Here is a 26,699-nt window from a genome sequence, read left to right on the forward strand (position 1 = left end):
TTCAAATTTATACCATGGATAGCTATTTATAAGCCCTATCAACTGGCATAAGTCTCATTTCTGGGAAAATTCCAGGAGCTCCGTAATATTCTTGAGAAAAATGGCGGATAATGACTAAAAATCCATGTTTTTCACGGTTTTCTCGAAAACGGCTCTAACGATTTTCTTCAAATTTATACCATGGATAGCTATTCATAAGCCCTATCAAATGACATGAGTTTTTCTTCTGGGAAAATTGCAGGAGCTCCGTAATATTCTTGAGAAAAATGGCGGCGTACTAAAAAACCATGTTTTTCACGATTTTCTCAAAAATAACTTGACCGATATTTTTCAAATTCATACACTGTATAGTTATTCATCAGCTCTATCAACTGGCATGAGTCTTCTTTCTGGGAAACCAATGGGGGTCCACCCCATCCTTGGGAAATGGACTTAGTGCATCCTTCTCGTGCATGAGGTGGGTAGGTAGCGCAGTTCATAAAAAGAACACATAGTCGAGATATTTCATCTGTAGAACAGCTCTTTTGACGACTTTAAAAAAATGACGACTAAAAAAATCATCGAATTTCAAAATTCACACAAAGAAAAAGTACTCTGAAAACAATTATATATACACATATACAGAAGTCTGATCGTAGTTTCAAATATGAGCAAGGAAAGTTGTGTGAGTGTACCACACCAGATTTTTCTGAACTGTTTTCTCACAATAGTTAAGGAAGTATCTAGTCTGTATTCTAACAGATATTGTCTAATATTTAGACACTGTATTGTCTAAGAGACAATATACCTAAGTAATTTTGAACTCACCATTATGCAATACAAAAACTTTGACCTCGTCATGAAAATGCACTCTCGGACATTATACCCGAAGTAATATCCTGCTGATTACATTAGGAGTCGCTTGAATAAAAACCACTACTGTGGTGTAATAAAACTCTCATAGAGAAAATAATTGTGATCTAATCATTACACCCTTTCAGGGGTCCTTGTCCCCAGACTTTTCAAGTGACCCCGGGGGGTAAAACCGTAATTACCTTTTAATGGTCAAACCAAACTAGCTTTTAATTCCATTAAAAGCCGGTCGTAAGTACAGTAAAAAATACCTCCTGCAGCGCTCCTCATCAGCCGAAAAAACTTCACCAGTAAATTCGGTCGTGTCTAAAGTAAATATTATAGAGATAAACTTGTGTAAATAAATATTATAGATACAAGTAAATATTATAGCTTGGAGCTGAGAAGTTTATGTCCTTGCCCGAGTAAGGCTGTTGAAAAGTCTCCCATAACCCATCGAGGAATTTTGAACATGGCCCACCTCTACCCACTCACCCTTTCCACCACCTTCCGACACTCCTCTCGCAATTTCCCCCTCTCATCCTCAACCTTAAATCACTCTCCCACCATGACCAACAGGATACTTGTAAATCGTCAAGTTACAACTGGAAATTATTACAGCAATCAACTCTATACTATTCAATTTACGGGTTTCTAGTTTGTATGCTGGGTCCCACATGACCAGCTTGTAAATTCAGCAGTTGTACCAAATTCTTGCTTGTTACTTGTCATATTTATCATCGTGTATCTTTTCATATTCATACATTAAATTCGAGAAAACATTATTATTCTATCATTTATGAAACTTTTCTCTTCAACAACGTATAAATGTGGTATTCTCAATTCTTTTATGTTGGCTTAGACTGGAGTGGCCTATTAAATTGAAATTATTTACGTGCAAACATTAATCATTGACCGCACTCGGATTTTCTTTTGTCTGTCTGTATGTAACACGATTACGGCCAAACGCGTTGATAGAATTCGATAAGATTTGGCAGGAATATTCCTTTTTCAACTGCGCGTCGATGTATACACAAGGTTTTTTGAAATTTTGCATTTTAAGGATAATATGAAAAGATGAGGAATTCCTCCATAATCTGATATCACTATAATTACATATCATCTACTTTGAAGATAGGATCAATCAGACTATAGAATAATTAATATCGGGGGACCTCTGATCTTCGCTCTAGAGTGTAAAAGCATAGAAAATTTGTAACAGTCTCCAACTTATTGAAGGGTTCCCATACATATATGACTCACTCTGTATACTCGCTTACTACCATTCATCCGGCTAATACACACTGCATAATAATGATAATTACAAACATCTGGTTCATTTGTGAGGTAAGCTAGATAAGCTAGAGAGCGAGAAATGCCGATTGATTCAATTCCAACTCAGCCGTCAAGTAGCAAACTTGCAAATGCTTTTCATCCACCTCATCAAAAGATGCGCCCTTCAACCTTCAACCCCCCGTCCTCAGCACCCACTTCCTGCAGGGCAACCTATCCTCATTCATTTTCTATTTTCTTCTTACCTCACCTACTTTCTTACGATGGGAATCGAGCTGCCAAACTTTCAACTATTTTCATTCCCCTCTGTGGACCTGTCTCTCTTGAACTTCTTTGTGAACTCCACCTCCTCTCATCTTTATCACCTCATGCTTCATCTTAGCCCACTCCTCTACTTTTCCTCTCTCTCTCTTTCTCACTTCCCTTCGGCTGTTGCATCGTCAAAGCTCCAGCACTAAAACTTATTCTCTTCCCGGGGATGTGGAAACGACTGCCCGAGGCCATTTTCTCCTTTTGCTTTCCATAAATATTCTCTCTTTCCTTCTCATGCGAATTTCTCTTTGAATAAATTGTAATTCTTCATTCGTTTTCATTATCCTCTCAGTTATTATTCAGCATTATAATGAATATCTCGCGCGATGTCTTAGCGAAGAATTTCTATAACTTTGGAACCCGCTGGCAATATGTGTAGAGGTTCCCAACAGACAACGTTCTTCATACGTTACGTTGATTTTTGGCTCGTTGGATATAAAATTTGTGGTGTTACTCGAATTCCTTTGTGCGTCAACCATTTAAAAAGTCTATATAACCATAAATTTTGTTGTTCCTATTCATTTAACTCTTTTTTTGGACATACTACTTATTTTTCAGCTTTCTTATTTATTTCCTTAATGTTCCTCATAATAATTTATCATGTGTTTTCCAAGTTGGCGAATGTTATATAACTACATGGGAATATGCTAATTTGGGCTTTGTGACCGAATAAATCGTTTGCTGAAACCACTTATCTCAAATATTCCAATATTACGGATTTATGTGTTATGCCTCTTCACGTTGCTGTTATTCCTGAATAAGAACGCGAACGGACATAATCGGTGAGTCCGTTCCTGTACCTGTACGCAAATGAGTTCCAAGTCATTAGAAAGGACCTGTAGGTGAACTACAATCTGATAATATGAGTAGCTTCTTCGCAAAATCTTTGAGAGGCAAAATACTTATTCACTATAATACTTCATAATACTTGAACATAATATATAAATATACATAATATATCAGCTGTGCTTCTAGTGGAGAAGATTGTTTTAATTTTCGGAACAAAATATTTCAAATTAATATTATTTTATTTTACAGTTTTGAGTGCTAAGTGAAAGGAATTTTGTCAATTCGGATTTTATTCTTTCTAAATTCAAAATTAATTGTTTCAAAAGTGTTTGTGTTTTGTTTCAATGTGGAAGTTAGTGAAAAATTTTAAAGTCGCACATAACCTTTATTTGGACTATTTATTTTATGAAATTGGGATGAAAAGAAGTTTTGAACTGTAATCTGTTTCTTTGTCCTTAAGTTGATTGTAAATGATGTTGAATAAATAAATTTTGAATTTTGAACACTTTGCCTACCTTGATGAAAAATATTGCAGATAGTGTTGCCGAGTCATCAATAATATTACATTCAATATTATTATATTCTTAAATCTAAACTTTATTATTAGAGATCTCTGTATCAATAATGCTCCTGTGATCTATTACTTCTCACTGTAATCTTTCTTTATTAACTATTCAATACATACTCTCACGTCAGCTGTACCATTAAGGAAAGAAATTCATACAATGTGACAACATGATTCACCGTGTGTGAAGATCATTCACAAATTAAATTGAAATACGACTGTTTGTAAATAATTATCTTTCTACTGTGATACGATTATTTATAGACAATTTTGGTGACTAACAGAGAGATGAAAGTGGTAGGACCCACCTTCTGACATACCCTCTAGCCTATATGACATAGATAGATGAGTCACGATGCAATTCTAATCACTTCCAATAAAATAAAATAAGTCGGTAGAAGCAAGCGTGGATCGATACATTCACACTAGGAAGAAACTTCCACGGAAAGAAATGACTACTTATCTATCCAGAAGTACTGTGATTTCTATAGCCGAGTGCTGAGAACTATAATAGTTATATTTCTAGTTGTAGTACATGGAAGCAAATAACTCTAAAACTATTCTTGTATAGCTTGAAACTATAGTACTAAGACATGAGTGAAGATACTAAGATACCACTAATAGTCATACAGGACATACTCACGGACTGTTGATGCCTTCAATTATTTCTTTAGGAGAAATATATATGGATCACTGCAAATATGTTTTCTACCAAGAAATAATTGAACATACTAGTTCATAAATCATTTTGAGTGTATTTTGTTGGACGTAAGTTCCCGTTTCTTCAGGTGTGGAAGATGCTGATGGTGTATAGAAATAAAGTAAGTGTGAGAGATGGCGAGATAAACTGAGGAAGCGGTTGTGATGTGAAAGGATGAGGCTCCGTTCAGAGAAACGTTTCACGCCTCTTGTGAGGTTGACACCTGTTGATCGGATAAAGTACTTCCCATGAGAGCTAGGTCACTCTGAGTGTTCTCTGAATCTTGCTCTCTGAATCTACTCTATTGTGCTTCGAATCTTAGACCAGTTATAGAATAGACACGCTGGGAAGTCTAGCCTCTGAAGCCAACATCTACTGCCAAATCCACCCTTCTTGACGTCACAACAGTGACGTCACACATCGTATGGAAAGCTTTCAGATTGTGTATATTTCAGATTCATGGTGTTTTTAGGTTATTTCTAGCTAAAGGCAAAAAATATATCGGTCAAAGTTATAATGTGTTTTGAAAATAATAAGATACGGTAGCCTACAAAACTAATTTGTCATGCTGCAATGAGTTCACTTACATCATAACCAAGGATAATATTACAGTTACAACTTACAATATTTATGTGTATAAATTTCAACTTACACATGAAAAGATAATCCACCTTTTTCCTAAAAATTTCAGTGCAATTATATGCTGCGCAGCGGAGATTACCATTTTCATAAATAATAATTACATAAATAAATAACAATCTGCTATGGAAAACAAGCTATGTTTAACAACAATCCATTGTTTAACAACAATGTAAGTTAAACACCACAAACACTTACACAACAAACTCAAAAATTTTTCTATAATTTCTATACAATGCGTGACGTCACTGTTGTGACGTCAAGATGGGTGGATTTGGCAGTAGATGTTGGCTTCATCGCCGTGTCTATTCTATAACTGGTCTAAGCTTTGAATGTTCTTAACGTGAAATTAAACGTTTTTACCGACTTTTCTATTCCATAACAATTCTTATTGTCCCTGAATTTAGTATTACTAGATTCAAGGAGATTACTTAGATACTAATTACTTAGATTCAAGGAGTGTATACTTGCCCAGGTTGACGTGATCTTCACTGAAGATCATTAGCCACTTGTTTGTTTATTATTGTACGATTCATAAATCGATTAAACTGACTGATAATTTATTGTAATATTACTGTATAGTTTATTATTTTATAAGCCCATGGACACACTCCTCCATGAATTTGGAAAAATTCAGTTCCTAACAGCTCCTAAATTGGTTATTGCTTCTGGAAGTAGAATTCAGTCTTCTGTAATCTTTTATGAAGTTTGTCTTTTCGGTCTTACAATTTATAGTTTTTTCAAAGCTTGGAATTTTCTTATTATTTATAATTGATTTTATCCATTTTAAAAGTATTTTTTTAATTTAAAAATGTTTCTTGTTTTATTTTGATTGTGGATTTAAGTTTTTAAGTGGAAAATGTGGAAGTGACACATAAACAACATTTGGACTGTTGTATAAAATATTAGAATTGGAACCGTTTTGGGCGAAAGCCTGTGGTAGCCTACTCTTCTGAAAGTTTTGTAATTCTGAATGATTAACTAAATAAGATATTTTCTTCGAAGAGAGATTTTTGGGGATGAATGCAAAGTTGTACAAGAACTGGACATTTGAACTATTGGTATGTGACAAAATCCTTGAATAGAAAATGTCTCATCCTCATTCTTTTTTCGTTGTTGTGGTGGTTGTTCTTCTTCTTCTCCAAACGCTAAAAATGGGATCAGAATGTTCGATCAGAATATCAACGATGAACCTCTTTTATAAGGTCAGCTTTACTACTCTCTACTTACTGATGATTTTTCTGTCCAAAATTCTGCACTTTCTTGCTTCACACAATAAAAGGATGCAAAATAATGTAAAGATCGGAAAACCTTATCTGGCACCGGAGGTACCCATAAAGTACTAGTGCTTTATGGCAACCTTTCAGCCAGCATTGTTTCCACATAACTACGTCGGCAATCCGATTACTGGTGATGACTCACACAAGAATCCATCATAATAGTTGGACGAGTGCTCTGCTCTATCTGTGTGCCTGTGTTGTAATAATTGAGTTGTGGCAGTGGTGGGGGGATCTGTACGAGGTGTTTCTTGTTGGGACCGTGGATAGTCTCCGCGGTCTCAGTTCCCAAGCCATCCGTGTTACAGACCAACGCTTTTTGCCTGCGGCTTGAGCACGCTTTCGTTTTTTCCCCTGTTTTTATTGCTGTCCCTGGCCACGTCCCACCCCCCTCTCAACCATGCCTCGTCGAGGAATAAATTTTCATAATGCGGACCCCGCGTCGCGCCGCGCGAACTCTGTTTGTTCCCAAGATGTGGGCGAGCCCTCCTAGAATTATGAAAAAATTCTGTGAAAATTTTACGCGTTTCAATGTCAATTGTATTTGAATTACACAATTCAACATTCTCAACAATGTCCTCTTAAGTGAAAACTTTTTTAGGAATTTTCGTAAAAAGTAATACTGGTGCTAATCGGTATTATATTCATCATTCACAAAAATTGTCTGTCTTGTGGAGGTTGGATTTCAAATTATAAGAGTCTAAATTAGAAAGCTGAAGCTTGATTGAAATATTCAACAATCCATTTTTCAAGTAATTTAGTTCACTTCAGTAATAAGATAATTTACAAGTCCCTATTTCAGATTGAAGTCTAATGCTGGGACTACGGCTAACGGAAATCCATTCTAATTTCAGATCAGAACACTGTATAAAATTCAAGTGTATGGAACATAACCTACTTTTTGGACTATTTATAGTGTATAAACCAAAATCGGGGAAGAAACAGTTTTGGGCTGTGCATATCAGTCCTTCCCCAATAATTTTAAAGAATTGTGCTTTGTTTATCAAATTGAATTTCGATTTCAAAAATAAATAACGAGTGAAGCTCGGTTCCCCGATATTAGGGAGTAATAAAAGAAGGAGTTGATAAGAATAAGTGGGATTTAAAGTGAAAGATATCAAGAAGGAGTGAGATCAAAAAAATGTAATATTTCTACGTGAAAAATTGAGATGAATAAATCTACGAATAGGGAGGTAGAAGAGAAAGACTATAAATAAAAGGTGGTGATAGGAACGCCTGTAGAAAAAGGACGAGGAGTAGCATGAAAATAATTGGGGAATGAGGAAAAGGAGGAGGGAGATGAGAAAGAAGAGTAACAGGAATAGATGATTAGATCAGACAGACTAGAGGAGGTGACAGAGAAGCAAAAAAAAAGACGATGATAATGAAGTGGAAAATATTAATGGAGTGAATGGATGAGGTAATAAGGAGGCGAAGAGGAGTAAGAAGAATAGAGAATGAGTAGTGCACTGATAATGGGAAAAGTAAAGTAGGTACTCAAGGACAACAGCTTTTAAGCTGACCAGCACAAGCGGCATCAGTACTCCAGTAACCAGTAGCTGCTTGGCTTGGCTCCTGTCCCATCTCTCACACCTCTTCACTTGGCTCACTACTCACTATCTTTATGCTAATCAAAACTACCGTACTTTACTCTTCTCCTCTTCCTCGCTTTTTCTCTTCCACCAATCCTCTCTCTTTGCTCAGTCGTTCGATTCATAATCATCTCATCGTTGGGAGGTTCAATCTTGCACAGCTCTTTATAAAGTTTTTAACACTACTGATGATTTGAAAACTAAAATTTGAATAAAAATACTATGTTTCTCACTGACTGAAGCATGTTTTCAGATTCTATTGTCAACAGTGACTGAGTGATTCTGTAATCTACTAATGGTGCTGTTATTGTATTTGGTATCTCGCTATTTCTCTTCCATCTCTAGAGGAGATGTTTCTCGTATGTATTTTATTTATAGATTTCAATTCGTTCTGTGTTATAGAGGAGTTATCCTTTCGGTTCATTTAACATTCACACAATTTGATGATTTCAAAACAAACTTCACAGAATAAACCCCATAGGAAAATTTAGCATAATACTACAACCTAAGGAAAGATTCCGTCCCACTTTCGACGGGACAGTCCCGCTTTTTTGGTTAGTGTCCTGCTGTTAGTGCTCCCCAGATTTACTCGAATTACATACAAATATTTTTTCACAAAACTGCAGAATTAAACTACAAAACAATGTTATATTATTCCCCCAGATTTACTCGAACTACATACAAAATATCGAGGCATTCGCTCGTTATTTATTTATTGATAAACAGAACTCAATTCTTTAAAATGATTGAGGAAGGACTAAACAGGCACAGCCCAAAACTGTTTCTTCCCGAATTTTGATTTATGCACTATAAATATTCCAAAAAGTAGGTGATGTTCCATACACTTGAACTCAGGTCAAATATTTGGAAACATAAAAGTTTTAATTTAGATTGTTTACAAACCAAATTGAATAACAAAGTAACACTCACTAATCACTCAGAACTGTAAAATAATGATTAACTTTGAATATTATGATATACCATCTCATGTCAACAAATCAGATTATTTTGATCGAGTCAATTAAAATTTCTAGATTTCTCGCGAGATACGGTAAGCTAATTGATTTCACAGCTTATCTCCCACACAGGCACACGCATCTTCTGTTATCGACAAACGACGAAATTATCATCGGTTTTTCCACGGATGAATCATCCTTTTCAAGTCCTTCAGCGAGTTTTCTCAGGGATGAGACCTAAATCAATAGAATTTTTCATAAACCTACTATGTTCAAAATTTCGTGAAAATCGTTAGAGCCGTTTTCGAGATCCGTTGAACATAAATAAACAGATAACCAGATATAAAATATAAAACTAACCAGATATAAAAATATAAACAGATATACAGGAATTGCTCGCTTAATATAATAGGATATTTTTCTGCGAAACTGCAGAATGAGACTACAAATACCATAATGCATAGTATTATATTTCCGCCATTGTTCAGGTTATGGACCTCAGCCACCTTGGAACTAAGCCATCATATATGGCTAGAACAAGCAATCAACTAGGCCTAGTTGATTACAGACCAAAAATTATAATTTATCAATTTTAGAGCGAAAATGTAAAATTCGTACTGCGCATACGAAGCGAAAGGAAAGTAAACGTGATGCACATGCGCAACAACCATAAAATAGATTATAGGTTACCTAACCAAAAGTTAGTTGGTTCACAATGAGTTTTCAGTACGTCAAGATGTGTTTTACGATCAATTTATTGTAGAAAAATTATTGTTCCTTCACACTACCCTCCCAACGTATGCTCACTATTCAGGTTAGAGGACCTCCCAAGTTGGAGTAGTTCGCCTCCCATCTACTCTAACCCTAACTATCAATATTTTATGTAATCTAAACACCCATCTTTGAGCATTCATTGCCTGGACTTGAAAAAATAGAACTGGAGATAGTCATTTTACTTTAAAGAATGGGTATTGGGTGCTGATTTGGGGAAGAAATTAACTTGGAATGAAACAGAGAAGATTAATACCCTTGAGGAATTAATATCTTTAGCCTTAATTTGTGATAGATAAGTTTTTCGGGATAGAAATGAAGGTTCAGTTTTGGCCATTAGTAGCAAACACGTGTTCTATGCACGTGTTTGAAGGGGCGCTAACATAACACGCTGTACAAATATGACGTCACTCACTTGACAGGGCCTAGCTGCCGGCTGTTGGCAGAAGATCCTTTCCGACAGTTGGTACTAGACCAAGTACGCTCATTGCATTGCAGCAGTTGGATGCTCTTTGAAAACATTCAACTTGCCGCCCAGTGGCGAAAATCGCCCCTGGCAACACTTGTGCAGACTTCACAGACTTGCTCTGATCTTGCACACAGAATCCAATCCTATCCTATCAGGCGGGTCTCAGTGTAAGAAGCAATACGCTTACAATGATTTTACCTTGCTTCTCATGTAAACTTTTGAGTTTGACGTTTCTTATGCCACCGTTCAACTCTGGATGAGTGAGGTCGTCAATGTTGTAGAGCCGTATTTGACCTACATGTGCCCAGCTGGCAATCTGTCAGTAGAGCATGTGAAATTTGAATATTTTTGATATTTTGGCACTTGCTGAAATAAAAATATCATATGGTTCTTACCAGCTCTTCCAGGAGCTTATACAAAATTCTGCTATCAATTGCTGCAAACTGCTGCTGCTTTGTCAATCGGCAATCTTTACCGCTGCATTGACTGGCTCCGCAGATATAGATGTTGGAGAGGTAGATGAATATAATGAGTTCAAATATTGCACAATACAATAAGGTACTGACATCAATCCAACTCGCTACCATCTGGTAAAGGGGTCAGCAGTGTGAGATAATACCGAGTGTGATCAACACACAGTATTTGAATTAGAATTCCTTATATTTTCTATGATCTGTAGTACTTGTTAAGTGGTAAATTGCAAACCATCCATGTTGGGCGATATATTTGATATATACTGGAGCGCTTGCTAAAATCCCTATTTCGCAAATAAATTTGCAAAAAGTTAAGGCCGTCCGGCTCGCAAAAATGCTGGGTTCAAACCACAGCTCTAGCTCAGTAGTAGTTGCATGAAGACTCCACGTGAATACGAATGTATTTGCATGTAGTTGCAGTAGTTGCATGAATACAATGAATCACCATAGGGTTCAATGACTGGTGATCAATAATTCTTACCGCTGCTTCCGTGAAGTTCTGGAAGAATACCAATAAGGAAATCAAAAAGATAGTTGGTGACTGATTATCAGTAACCATATATTCAATCAAGAATAATGAAGACCAACAATTGACTTTTCTAGTTGGTTTTTGAAACGCTCGTCATGAATATAGGTATGCATCAATTTACCCTTTTGAAATTCCTTGAAACTTACAACGCCAGTTCTTGAAGCTCTCTGGATCCTTATATGATATACTGTAGACTTATTAATATAATTTTCAGTAAGATTTTTCTGGCTGAATAGTGTGACTATCATCAAAGGATGATAAGTAATAAATGCTCTGAATAAGATCAATATTAATTGATTCACTGATTTTATATGCTGCAGAAGGATATTGCTTGGTACCAAGACAGCTCAAACTGTATATCACGAGATGAGTTAGGAAATAATAAAAACTTCTAGGATCTTGTATGCTGACATAAAACATAAAGTATATTCCCATAAAATAATATATATAGAATATTCTTATATCTATAATTTTCTTTAAATAAATAAATTTTCTAATATTTGGATAATTATCACAAGATTTATTAGCATTCACAATATTGTAAGCTGTAAAAAATATATACGTATATTTAATACTGATACATGGACTTCAGGTTGATTCAGAATTAGACAAATTGAAACCTGTTCAGTATATAGATTTACTAGAACATACTTTGATCAATGAATAATAATTAATGAAAGTAATAATTTATAATCTCAGGGTTTATGAATTCGTGTTCGTGCCGTGCATGGAAATAAGCTTCCTACACAAATCAAATAAATTCATAAAAAGTTCTTATAAACTATATGATAGTAGTCGACACGTTGCGAATTTCTTAAACTTGAATAAATTTATATAGCGCTTTAATCAATTCCCCAATTCACTGATAAAGGCCGGCTAATGAGCTCATTAGAACTAATACACTCACAGTAATGATGTTCTTGTAAGTTCTTATAGAATAATTAATTATCTCCAATAATTGATTATGCAGGTCCTTTTCGTCTCTGCTGGGCTCTTGTATGGTCCAGATTTCTTATAAATTTCTATCAGTATTAAAAATATATTTACGGGAATAAATTACAATTGAGAACTCTTTAGCAACACTGAGTTCACAAATAATCAAACATTAATCACATATACTTGACATTTAAAAAGGGATTGGCTTGATGATTTTAAAAATTAATAGGAAGAAAGAACCCTAATCTCCATGTGCTCCTCACAGATCGAGATCACAAGCTACAGAGAATGATTTTCAGAAAAATTCCATCTCTTCCTTAAAAGATTTATAAGCTTTCCTCTGATTGGCTTTCTAATCTTAGTAAGACGTGATGTAATTGGTTACTTAAGATTCAGGGTTTTCCTAACTTTGTTATACAAAGATAAATAAAAATTTCTAAATAAAAAAGTTAAGTAATAGTCTGAGAGTATTCTAATAAATAAATTTCGATATATGATGCTATAATACAATATACATTTAATTTTTTATGTGAGCTTTGTGTACTCTTGGTTTTCATACCTTTTTAGATTTCAATAAATACTCGTGTAACAATAATAGTTGTCCTTATCTATTTGCATAAACCTTCCCTAGTATATAATATATATTTTATGAGTAAAAAACTATAATTCAATTCGTAATAGTTGATTAAGCAATCAGCTGGTTTGTTAGGTATCAATTCAAAAAACTGTCGATTGATCCTAGATTGATTGATGTATTAAATCAAATAAATCATTCTAACCTCAAAATGTACATGCAAACTTTTATTTTTTATAATCTGCCAATAATAAACAAGCCGCTTTATAATTTTATCTACTGCCAAAGACTTCTCATTATTGTTGAATTACAATTTTGCATGGTTCTCTTATCGCTTAATAGAAAACATGATTTCTCTTCATCATGAATAACATTCGATTTTACTTGAGCGGTACCTTGACTAGGCTATCTATTCTTTCTATTTTATAATTCTATCAAAGCTCAATAGTTTATTTCAAAAGTATTTTGTGGTGCTAAAATACCACGTCACATACTGCATCAATTTTATACTATGACCCTGCATTTCAGTCAATTTGATTTCAGTGATTAGGTTGAACCATTTGAATGAATCTTGAGAACGTATTATTTCTGGAGATCTAGTGATCCATACTGTATATCACTGATTTAACCAACTTATCCGGTGAAGAATATAGTTGGTTGATAATTTTATTAATTGGTCAATAATGATAATAAAAATTACTAGTACAAGATTTGTCATCCATGAAGACAGGATAATAATGAAAAGTACACTATTCAATCAATAAATATATAATTACAATGAAATCAACGAGCAAAAAATATTATATGAAACAATAAATGCAAAAGCAATATGAGAATATATACAAGAAAAATATCACAGATGTCTCAATTAAAACACTTATTCTGCTTAATAGCATCAACTAATAATAAATTTTCATAATTTTTCTATCAGCATACATTTTATAGATTTCTATAGTTCAATCTTTCCACTCACTTCTGCTAATCGAATAAGAATTTCATCATTTAGTATTCCAATAATATTAGAGATTTTTAATATTCAATTCTCAGGGTATGAGTTCGGCTGTCAGTGGAATTTTGATGAATAATTTATCTTATGAACTTTGAGCTTCTATAATTCCTATAATACCAGTAATACTGATATTAAAGTACATTAACTGAGCATATTCGAGCATCAACTTGAGCAATTGTTGCACTCAGGGCCCTCTCAAGAGATTATATTTCTGTAACTCACGTGCGTAGATATTTCACAAAATTAAAGATGTGGCATGGATTTGCCTCGTGTGTCCTATGCCTTTCTGGTGGGCTGCTGTCATCCTTTTCAATGGGGATATTTAAATTAATAACTCATGTCATAGAGCGACTTTACTGAGTTAGGTTCATCACTTATTAAGAGTTTTTAAAGATTCAAACTTTGGTAATAAATAAAATTGATTCTTATAAGGGAATCAGTCTATTGCTCTCGTGATGGTTGGCGTCTTGGTTGGTCTCTGGCAAGCAAGTGGGCAGTTGGTCTTCCCTTATTCTCTTTCGACGAAATTTGCATAAAATTTGAATATTTTCTCCTATTGGTGGATTCCAATAAATCCGCGATGACACAATTTAATACTGTCAAATAATCCACAGTACAAGAGCATATTACTATGTTAAACACGAATATTTTTACCCTTAACTTTTATTTTATTCTAATTACAGTTTTTTATGTACTCTACAATAATTACAAATTCTCATAATTTTAAAAAGGACCACGTGGAGACTTTTGAATTAATTATTTTTTAGCGCTGAGCAAATACTGTACCCTGATTGGTAAACAATCAGATTCTGCTCGAGTATACAGAATGTATTAATACACCTAGAAAAATTAGATCCTACTTCCCTTTTATTTTTTATTATGTTTTTGTGATTTTTATCTGCTCACATATACCAAAAAATATTTATATTTGCTTTTTAAACATTCTTATCCTTTATTTTGCATGCTATAAGCTACAAAACCCTTTTGTCCTCGTCTTAACGAATGCTACCTACATGCAATTATTCTGCTAGCGAGTATCTGATTGAATTGTAGATGTTTAGCTTGACCGTTATAGATATTGCCGACAAGCGTTGTTTACAAAGAACCTAACCACAAAATTCACACAATATTATTATTTTATTAAATAATTGAGGAAACAATTTTCTTTTCAAATTGTTATCATATGGCTTACATATGAATCGATCAGGCAAGAGAATTTTCTGTAATAGACTGGCAGAGTTAATTGAAAGCAGTTTGCAATCACCAGCTAGTTTGTTATCACAAAGTAACTCCCCTACATGTGAACAGAGTTTTTTGGGGGTGGACCCACCCGGGCAGTTGATAGAGTAAAGTCGGGCAATTCCATCTACACACCATTCCTTTTCAGTGTGAATATACAGGGCATTGGAAGCAAAATTGAAGAGTTGAATGTACTCATCGCAGATCTGAGTTATCCATTGGTTGTGTCATTCAATGAGCATTGGCTGGCTCCATGTGATACCACTATTCTGAACAGACTCAATAACTATATTCTAGCTTCATCTTACAGTAGAAAGAAAAAAAGAAGAGGTGGTACGTGTATAATCTTAAAAAAATCAATTAATTTTAAGGTTAGAGAAGATATTGAGGGCCTGGCTATTGAGAGTACATTTGAGTGTGCGGCTGTTGAGTTCAGTCTGAGGAGGAGTGGGATTTCTAGAGTATTTGTAGTGATTTCTATATATAGAGCGAAGGATAGTTCTGTGGAGGACGTTTTAAATATCTATGACAAGCTCTTGTGTTTGCTCAAGCGCAACTTAAAACAGAAAACGATATTTATTCGTGGGGATTTCAATATTGATCTTCTAAAAGAAAACAGTAGAGATAAGAATACGTTTTTGAACATTACGACGTCGAATTTATATAAATTCGTTTTTGACAAGCCTACTAGAATATCCTCGTTTTCAGCCACTTGTATTGATAATATAATCACGAATTACAATGTGGAAAAAATTCATGAAATATAATTGACCTTGGTCTCTCAGACCATCTGGCTTTAAGTGTGACTCTAGAGAACGGGTTTGCTGTGGAACGTCCTGTATATAAATCGGGCAGATGTATAGATAAGTCACTCAATTCATTCTACGAACTATTAAATACGGTAGATTGGTCACCCTGTTTCAGTAATAATGGTGGTGAAAATGCCTTTAATGCTTTCAATTCCTTATTTTATAATTGTTTTACTGGATGTTTCCCGCCCAAGAAGTTTAAAGCTACAGTGAAACACTTCAACAAAAACTGGTTGACTAATGGAATTAGTATTTCATGTTCTAGAAAAAGAGAACTGTGCATAGAGGCTAGAACTGATAGGGACCCTACATTTTTGAATTTTTTTGTCACCTATAAGAAAATCTTGGAAAAAAAATAATATTATTGGCCAAGCAGAAAGCCAATGAGAAGATCATCTCACAGTCAAGTAATGTCAACAGAGGAGCGTGGTCTGTTGTCAGGAAAGAATTGGGGCTGTCGAACTATTATAGTGAGCAAAGAATTGAGTTAACTAATGGAAATACCAATGTTTCTGATCCAGTAAGTGTTGCATCTTTGTTCAATGATTATTTTTTGGAATGTGGTGCTGAACGGTCGAGCTCTGCTGGGCTGAGTCATGAGAAGCGTTATCCAAATAAAATAGGTAGACAATATGGCATATTTAGATTCAGAGCTATTACTGAGAGTGAGTTGAAAGGAGCGATCTTGGGTTTCAAAAAATACTGGTTCATGTGGCTGGGATGAAATTCCTTCCAGGGTAGTGAAATGGGTATGTCCCATTATATTGCAGCCTCTCACACAAGTTTTAAATTTGTGTCTGAAGGAAGGGATATTCCCACAGAAACTAAAATTCGTTGTCATTAAACCCATCCATGAGGAAGAAAGTAGAAAAGATGTAGAGAATTATCAGCCTATAGCATTATTGATGACTTTCTCCAAGATTTTCGAAAGGGTTATATTTCAACAGATGTCCGCTTACTTGGAGAGTGAAAGAATATTTTATAATCAACAATATGGTTTCAAAAGGGGTGCATCAAGTAAGTCGGCCATGATTGATGTTATATCCGATTTTTTGGGGGCTCTGGATGGGTCGCGGAGGGCTGTGGGTGTCTTCTGTGACTTATCCAGAGCGTTCGAGATGGTCGATCATGAACTCCTTCTGAGTAAGCTTGAATATTATGGATTTGCAGGTTATGCAGAGGTGTTTTTGAGATCCTATCTTGTGGATGGATACCAGCTGTGAAAAACTATTGTGAGGGCTCTCAGGTGCTTTCTGAATGGCAACTGGTTAAGCGAGGGGTTCCTCAGGGCTCCATACTTGGGCCTACATTGTTTAATATATTTATTTATCAAAGACTTGTCCTATAATGTTGATGGTGAATTGTTGTTGTATGCTGACGACACAACAATCTTACTTGAAGGGAACAACTATCAAGATGTCATGGAGAAGGCTAAGATTGCCATGCAGCAGCTCAATGGATGGTTTTATTATAATTCCTTGAATCTTAATCCAAGCAAGACAAATTTTATCAAGCTCTCTATGAGAGGTGATGAGAATGATCCAGCTATTGTGGGATGGGAGTGTCCTGCTAATGATAAGACAAAGTTTCTGGGGATTGAATTGCAGGCAAACTTGAAGTGGGATGGTCACATAGAGAAACTCCAGAAAAGGCTTCAACATGCTCTCTTTGCTCTGAGAGCAAAGTCGAATTCAAATCTCAAGACAGCTCTAAAGGTTTACCATGGGTATTTTCTTTCACTCATTAGATTTAGTATTTTGTTTTGGGGGGCTGGAAGAATTCATTTGAACACAAACTTAAAAATGCAGAAAAAAGCACTTCGGATTTTGGGGGGAGTGGGTCCATCTTTCTCCTGTAAGACCATATTCAAGGCACTCCGACTACTTACAGTTCCAGCGTTATACTTCCTTAAAGTTGTTTCGTTTGTGTTCAAAAACAAAAATATTTTTAATGCTAACCGAATTTGTCATACTTATGAAACACGAGGTAAAAATACAGGATTATTCCAGTTCCCTATCCATAGACTGACTCTTCTCGAAAAGGGACCGTATTATTCAGGACTCAAGTGTTTTAATTGCATTCCTGAGGATATAAGGCTGTGTAGCAGCTATAAGTTATTTGTTTCAAAGATAATTAGGACACTGGTAGAGGCTTGTTCTTATACCATTGAGGAGTGATTTAGAGCATTCATGTGACTCCATTCTAAAAATGACATGTATGCCACTTGAGCACCGCTCAGAATTTGTGGCTTCACACAACAAAAATATAATAATAATAATCTTAGCCTTTCTAGTCATTATCGTATCAATAATCTCAGCCTTTCTAGTCGTTATCGTCTTATCTACATTGTCGACTGATAGCACTATTGGTGACAAATATTTTTGTTTTCCTAACTGAGACCTAACAATCCATTTCAATGAATGAAATTTTTATTGATACCAAAATGTACCTTCAGAATGTTTATTGAGTGAATTTTTCTCTCAGAGATTGAAGAATCTCCTCCTGGTGGTTCGTAACCAACCTGAAGCTCTGTATGCTATAATCTGTATATCCTAAAAACTGTGTGTTCCTTACCAGTCACAAGCTAGAAGATTATGTGGGCATCATCCTCAGAAAATCATGAGCATAATATTCGTCCTGAACGTTTTGGCACAGCGTTGGTATGCATGTATATCGCCTATACCAATACAGTACACACCTTCATTTGGCGCGGTACCACTCCGATTATCAACGAGAAGTCTCAGTACCAACAAGTTACTAGAGTAGGAGGAGAAGGAGTAGTAGGAGACGGAGAAGAATAATTGTGAGGAGTAAACAACAACATAAGGCGCCCAAGGGGCTAAGCCCCCGCAGTCTTGCGACCAACCGAGAAATAGGAAAAAAACGAAGTAAACAACAACGTATACGGGGCCTAGGATTGTACCTTGGGGTACGCCACCGGCATTCAAGGATTACCGGTGCCTGTCTCGTCAAAACCCATTGCTTTCCTCTCACTCATACCCGTTGTGCTCTCGCTCTGCCCTTCTTTCTTAATTTGCATCATTCTCTGCCCATTACAAGCCTCTCGCATCACATTATGCAGATAGGGTCGAGCGCACTCTCTTAATATTATACCTATATATTCTTAAATACATTCTCCGCCTTATAATCACGTCGCGAACAAACAGTATTAGTGAATACAGTATTACCATTTGCATATAGCTCATCATTGAATACAATATTGTATAATCCTATAGATATAGATTATTAGTGAATTCAGAATCATAATAGAATATGGATATTGTTCGGCATCCTACGTTATTTTCATCTTGGATATACTTTTATTCCATAGATATAGTTTCTATACAGTTTCATCGCGAATATAGTGTTATTATATCGATATATCGATATATATATATATATATATATATATATATATATATATATATATATATATAGTCGGTAAAGAACTAGTACTTTCAACGTGTATAAAGTATACAGGTATAGATTTCTTTAAAACTCATCGTTAGCCATTAGTGTATCTTACCCTTTCGCTAAAATCTGGCGCACCAGCGTGCATAATCAATGCTGGTCCTCATCAATTAAAAGCGCGGTAGCTCAACACTTCACACAACATTCAAGAAGGTGCCAAGATTTGATTATCTGTCAGAAAGCTGCGTATCTGCCTTCTCTATTCACTTCTATTAAGATAATTCAGTTTCAAATCCCAGTCAGTGTTAAAATAAAATTTCATTGGAGTGTTGAAAATGACTGTATATTCCTTGTTTAGGAATAATAAAATGCTATACTACGATTGATTGCTTGAAGGAATCTATCGATTTCTAGGCCTGAATATTATCAATATTCTAATGTTCCATTCAATCTTCATTGTAATTAATAAGTTTTCATAATATGTGAGATTTGTTGCATATTTAGCTCTTGAATAAATAAATTTGAATTTGAATTTGTTGTTGGCTAAGACAAACACCATCCAGTGACGTCATGTTCAATCAATAAGCTCCACCTAGTGGATGATGAATAGTAGTAGTACCCCGTACTAATAATTACTGAAATCACGTAGCTGTATGCAGATCTCCATTTTTTATCAGCTCGATTCTCGATATTGATTTAAATAAGGTGAGATGAAATTGGTAATGACATGATCTAAATTTCATCTGCCAATTAACGGAATGACTTGAAATTTGGAACGTAAGGTCCTTATACTATAAGGATCCTACACGAACTATTCCGATCAAATGCAATTCAAGATGGCGGCTTAAATGGTAAAAAATATGTCAAAAACAGAGTTTTTCGCGATTTTCTCAAATACGACTTCAACGATTTTGTTCAAATTGAAACCTAAAATAGTCATTGATAAGCTCTATCAACTACCACAAGTCCCATATCTGTAAAAATTTCAGGAGCTATGCAAAGTTTGATTTTAGATTTCCAATTATCAGGCTTCAGATTCAATTTGAACAAAAACTTTTAAGTGGAAAAGATTGAGCAGGGAAATCTCTACAATTAATGTATTGTAACATGTTCACCTAATATTGGTAGTAGGCTCGAAATTCGAGAAAATGTGATTATTCAAATGCAAACTTAATGAGAGAGCCAACTGTTAATTCCAATGTGCCTAGAATGTATTGTAGTACCTTGTTGATTCTATTAAATCATTGACTGGAAGAGATAGCAGAATTGATTTCGTCAGCTGATTGATTTTAAATGGCAATGGAAATTTCCTTAACGGAAGGATAGTTGTGTGAGTGCCCCTCACCAGATTTTTAAGATAATACAAAATGAAAAGTAGTCTCCTTTGAACGCCAATATTACCGTAAAAATCAACTAGAAAACTTTTCATCATAAATCAGCTGTCGTGTCGACTATTAATTGCATGCAACTGATAACTCGAAGTAGCATAGACTAGTATTTTCTCCCGACTTTTCTCTGCTTTCTACTTGGTAAGCTTTTGTTGCATAGTTGCTTATAACTTACAACAAAGTATCGGGGGACCGAGCTTTGCTCTGAATTACAAAAGCATAAAAAATGTATTACGAAAGAGGAAATCATAATATATATATATATAATATATATATATATATATATATATATATATATATTTATGGATTGAGATTTATTCCCAGTGGAATAATTGAAAAATCTCTCTCACTAAGGCCCGGTTGCACAAAAGCCGGTTAAATTTTAAACCCAATTAATTTCACATGAACCAAATCAGAGAAGACCATTAATTTCAAAAATATGGCTTTTCTGATTGGTTCTACTGGAATTAATCATGATTAAAATTTAACCGGCCTTTGTGCAACCGACACTTATAAGTGCCTGATTGAATGATTACAAAAGTTCAATATCTGAGTCATAATTTTGTCTCAGTCCCCCACACATGCACTCGCTCACTCACTTCCATCATCAACAGACGACGAAATTATCAGCTGTTTTTCCAAGGGTGAATAATATTATCCTTTTCATGTCCTTCAGCGAGTTTTCCCAGGGATGAGACATAGTGCAATCGAATTTTTATATTATAAACCTACTATGCTCTGAATTTCGTGAGAATAGTTTTCGAGATCCGGTGTCATACAAACATATAAACATCTAAACATAAATTGCTCCTCTAATAGTATAGGATTATTAACATTGTCGATACAACAAGCCAAACTGCCATTAGTTGAACACACCGATATTTCGCTGGCACGACATAATTATTTACTCTGATGAACAGTATCAAAGGATGCTGTGGTTTATAACTGAGCGAGGTTTACTGTTCTCAGAACTACTAGTCATTGTTATGGATTGACATGCTCGTACAAATTGAATTAATCACTATCATTATCATTATATTAGTCTATTGTTTAAGAACATTAGTAAAAGAGTTAGAGAGTATTCAGTGAAAAAATGTATAACTTCATATGTTATTTATTGTCACTTCAAATAGCGCTCATCAGTAATATAAATGCATCGATAATATAAATGCATGAATGAGACGAATACCTGAAATGGGATGACTTGTGCGAGATGATATGGGAGGTTGATACATTTTATGTCAATGCTGTTACGTGTGAACTCCTCTGTTTGCTATCTTGTACCTGCTCCAGGGCATGAATGGAGTCCCCTATCATTTTCGAAAGATAGGAAATACAGAAGTTGATGCTAAGGATGAATGTGTGTATCTGCATAAAGCATTACCATTCCAATTCCAATGGAAGAAATTCTTTAGCTGTATAATAGGAGTATCATCCTAGTAAAATACAAGTATTTTTCTCACTAATAATTATTGCTGACTCACTGTTATTTCATTTCAATGGTTGAGAACATTTGAAAACATAATGTGAAACTCCGCACATTATTTTATTTTTGTGTGTATCAGAACATTGGCTGTGTCACGATTAATTTGATCTACTCTCCCCTTGATAATTTTCATTGTGCTGCTCACATCTACAGAACCAAACATATTAGAAGAGAGACTGCTATTTCTGTAGGTAATGACATTGAAATTCAGAGCTCTGGGAATAAGTGATTTCACCTTTAAATTCATATTTGAGGCTTTGACTCTAATCTTGTAGACAGATTTAAAATTATTGTAGTCTGTATGTATCATTCTCCGGGATTCAACCCATATTATTTCTTGAGAGTTCTTGAGAATCTCGTTAGCCACTTATCCATAAAGGAAGATTATATTGTAATAGCCTGGGGTGATCTCAATTTGATTTGAGTGAATTGAACTGTTATTGCCTGAACTCACAGCCGACCAGAGGTGATAGTAGGTGATATAGCTGTCTCCATAATGTTCTCGTTGAATGTCATACTGAACGTGCAAAGTAGTGAAGGTCTTTCATTTACAAACCATGATGGTTTATTCGTAAGTTTAGTAAAACCAAAAATATCTGATTTGACTATGATTGGTGAGCCGGGATCTCGGATCACGAGAACTGCTGCAACAGTTTCGATTAAATTTGGATAATGCAGTATGATAGTGGAGGTTATTTTTAAAACTTGAGAAGTGCTCGTTACGGAATCTTTGTGCAAAGAATGAGGGAATATAACAAAAAGAATATCAAATTCAGCTATATCCTGTCCTCCAGTTCTATTCTAAACCGAACCTATTTTTTTTTATTTCAGGTGAGCTGATGCAACTTATTCATGCAAAGATAATTTCTCAAAACGGAACAAATTCGAATGAGAAGCACGTGAGTACAAAATATTACAAGTTTTAGATATCATGTCAGGTTTTGAAGTTAATTATCGAATTTCTCAATTCACGAGCAGAGATATTGTAGTGGTACGTACTGTGGTGCTCTTCCTGGGGGAGTCACTCTCACCTCCAAGGATAGGGCAACACACGTAGGATGATGTAATGCTGTGTTTAAATGCCCCACGTTGGGCGCCAAATCATGTGGAGCGTGATTTGAAGGCTTCACACATGTAGGGTGAATCTTGCACTGAGTCAGTGGTGTAGTGGCTATAAATTTTGCAATGGCGTGTGAGGACGCTGAGTGAACACCAGACTGATTGACTCACTACAAGACTCAATACAATTGTCGGAATCGCGGGAGGCCTAAACGCTCGCTCACCCTTGATTCTTCTAATGACAAATTGTATTGTGATGAAATTTTTATAAGTAGTGTAGCGATCGCTAAACACTGAATACGGATACCTTAAAATTATTACCTGTGAAGAATGAGCATACAAAATCATACAGGTCGAGCAAAAATCCCGATGTAGATAATTTACGGGACTGCGTCTCTAATAAGTTCTGAAGGATTAAAATACGGTATTTGAACCAAATATCGTTCAGAATATACTTCGAGAACAGAGTCTTGTCGGGTTTTAAGCTCTATTGTAGGAATTTATATGATCTATGGCTGCCACTGCTGTACAATTGATGAGTTCGCTCCAAATTCGAGGTAGGTAACAGATAAAAGCTGATATATGAGCAGGTAAGGACAAAGAATAAATATCTCGATCTGACCCCACTCGCTACATCCACTTAGACCTGTTCCAATATCCAGCTTGATTCAATTATTCCAATGATCGTATTCGATCGGTTCTTGATGATATAGAACGTATCAGACACAATAATTGACAGGCTTAAGAAATAATCGAACTCAGAAAGCGAATTAACAAAACTGAAATATATTATAATAAAATATGTAATCATACAGTGCAGATTCAGAATTTGATTCACAGGTTGATAATAATTTAGCATTAATAGAATAGTTAAAAATTTTCTTGTGCTTGCATGATACCATGCGTGATTCAACAGAATTTTACAATTGATAAAATTTAACAGTTTGAAAAAATAGTGAAAAAATGAATTATAGAAATATTTTTTAAAATGTTCGGGGTCGTGGTTCAGGCAGCGGAGGATAGTTAATCAACTACAAATTCTTATAAATTAAATGTGAATAAATTCTAGGCTCTTAAATGCTAAAGCGCTTGTCGGCGTGGCCAATAACTTAACGAAGAAAAATTTATGTTTTTCTGCACTGAAATATTTTCGAAGCGTAGATTGGGGCCCCTTTTAAAACTTATAACTCACGTGAAATTCCTTGGCGGTCGTGGTTTTCTTCTTTAGATCAAAAATCGTTTGATCGGCGGCAATCCAGGCTTTGGTTTCAGCACGTGGGGAATTTTAATTTAAATATCTCCTTCACCGAATTAATTAAGGGATAATTTACTTTAAGTTTTTAAATTTACCGATTGATGAGAACAGAAATTTACGAATAACAAATAAATTGGCCTAAAATATCGGCTCACAAATAGAACATTTAAAATCGAACAAGAAATTTTACAAATAGGTCTTTGGTAACTATAAAAAGAGATCTACACGGTAAGGATTTCAAAAGGGAAGTGCTGCTCTTTTCTCTAAGCTTTTAGGCTAGACCTTGCTTCTCGGAATCTCAATGTAATAATTTGCATAAAAATTTGCCATTGGTAGAACGCTTGTGACGTAAACATGACGTCAGTGGCAAGTAGTAGAATACAATTCCTTTAATTACAATAATAATTTAATTTATGTAATTCTTAAAACTGCTTAATCTTATAGACATAGTTCCTCTCATACAATGTACATGTGCTAGTGTAACTGATAAGGCAGGGTTGGTGTCTGATAATAGATTAACATGTGTTGCTTTCAAACGATCACCGTCTTGGTGCTATTTCTATGCACTGTGATTGGCTTAGACCTGCCATAGAGATTTAATTACCATGTGGTTCAGTTGAATTAAATTATTAATAAATTAATATTCTTGTACAATTTTTATTAGGTTTGAGATTATTATAATTAATTTCTGCCATTTTATCGATAATATAATTTCATGCTATGACCTATTTAGTTACAATAAGACCTGACGTATAGTATAATTTCTTAAATAATAAATAATTTCAACAATAATACATACATTTTATTTTTTATTTTGAAATTCTTGATCCTTTATTGATAGTTTTATAATTTTTAGGAATGATATTTTACCTTGCATGAGAACGGTATGATATTTGACAATGCTTTGAATCAGTCAGCTGCGTTCGAACTGTTTTAAAAACATCTGATCGATAGTAAACAAGTGTAACCTCAAAATCGGTGAGCGATTCATAAATAATTTGTGCTTTATTCGCAAAATAATTATAATTTTATTGAATAATTTTCCTAGAAAAATATTCAGTACAGAACGGTACTCTTATCTAATATACAGTTATTGATAAGTAAGCTTTATCGCTCGGTCGCTAACTATTCCTTTAGCAAATTCTTTCATTTTAAAAGGTAATCACAATTTTTCTCTCTTTTCATGAGATCTATTTGAAAGATTCATCACACAAAAGCCCCCAGGATATTTTAAATAGGTAATTGGGAGACGAGTCGAAACAATGACTATTTGAAAAATCCGATATTGTGATGAATACACTATTTCCTCTCCTTACTTCTACGAAAACTCAACACTTAACACTAAAAACAATATATCGTGCACTTTTGGCTACGAGAAAATAAATAATTGATTGTTCCTTTCATTGGATACAATCGAAATACAATAATTAATGAGGTCTCTTTGGATCCTTCATTAAAACAACTCCACAACTTCCATTCACGGGTGGCTTATGAGCAGACCCATAACTATAACAAATATACAAGATTTCACATATTACTTCTTAAGATTTGAACAGTATTTGCAACAAATATAGACTTTCATCATTTTTTCATAGTTATTACAGGTTTCGACTCTTTGGTTTGGCTTTTACATAAATTGGGTGAGAGTGTGATTTTACTTCGGTGACTTGACAATCGTCTACCGTTTGACTCGAGCAATTTCTTATTTGCGCTTAGTACGTTGCGTACAAACAGGATTACACTTGAGATGGCTTTCTTGATTTTTATCAATGTTGGTTACAAATATTAAGTCCTTAAGATTACATTTATCAATTTGAATTACAATTCATGATCTTTTGATGCAACAGTAATAAATTTCACATTTAAAGGTAAGAATTTCATTTTCTTTGGAGTTTTTTAGAGATACATTCATATATGACATAGAACATGCGCATTTCGTGCAAATTAACATAAATATATATTTTTGGTTGCGTTTTTGCTTATGATTTCACATTAAATAATATGTTACATTAATAATTGAATAACGATATTGCTTGGATTCTATTAACATTGACTCTAGGATTTCGTACACATTGGTTGGTGGGACGAAGAAAATTATCGAACAGGCTTTGGTTCTGAATAGATTTTTTCTATCGATTCTGAATTTCATGGTTAGATTTACACATTTTTTCAAATAAACTTTGTTTATTTTCTTTCCTCCTATTCACTACTAATTTCATGTTATTTCTAATTTATAATTATTTTCCGTGGATAATACAATTTTTGTTTTTGTTTTCCAGTTGGGCGGATATAACTAGGCGATTGTTTCTGTGATGATTGTAGCATGAGGCGGATGGC

The 26,699-nt window shown here is 34.7% G+C and overlaps 1 protein-coding gene across 4 annotated transcripts in view; it reads left to right on the top strand.

Moving 5' to 3' along the window:
* LOC111048106 (BTB/POZ domain-containing protein KCTD1) overlaps positions 1–26,699 on the top strand; it is a 298,361-nt gene that overhangs the window by 24,702 nt on the left and 246,960 nt on the right. For 2 of the 4 annotated variants that reach the window (XM_039430713.1, XM_039430715.1), the window contains exon 2: positions 22,880–22,947. The exons of the other annotated variants lie outside the window; for them this stretch is intronic. The gene's annotated coding sequence lies outside the window, so the exon portion shown is untranslated. The remainder of the gene's footprint in view (positions 1–22,879; positions 22,948–26,699) is intronic. 4 annotated transcript variants of the gene reach the window in all.

The sequence above is a fragment of the Nilaparvata lugens genome, chromosome 6 (assembly GCF_014356525.2).
Source record: "Nilaparvata lugens isolate BPH chromosome 6, ASM1435652v1, whole genome shotgun sequence".
In the NCBI taxonomy this organism is placed as follows: domain Eukaryota; kingdom Metazoa; phylum Arthropoda; class Insecta; order Hemiptera; family Delphacidae; genus Nilaparvata; species Nilaparvata lugens.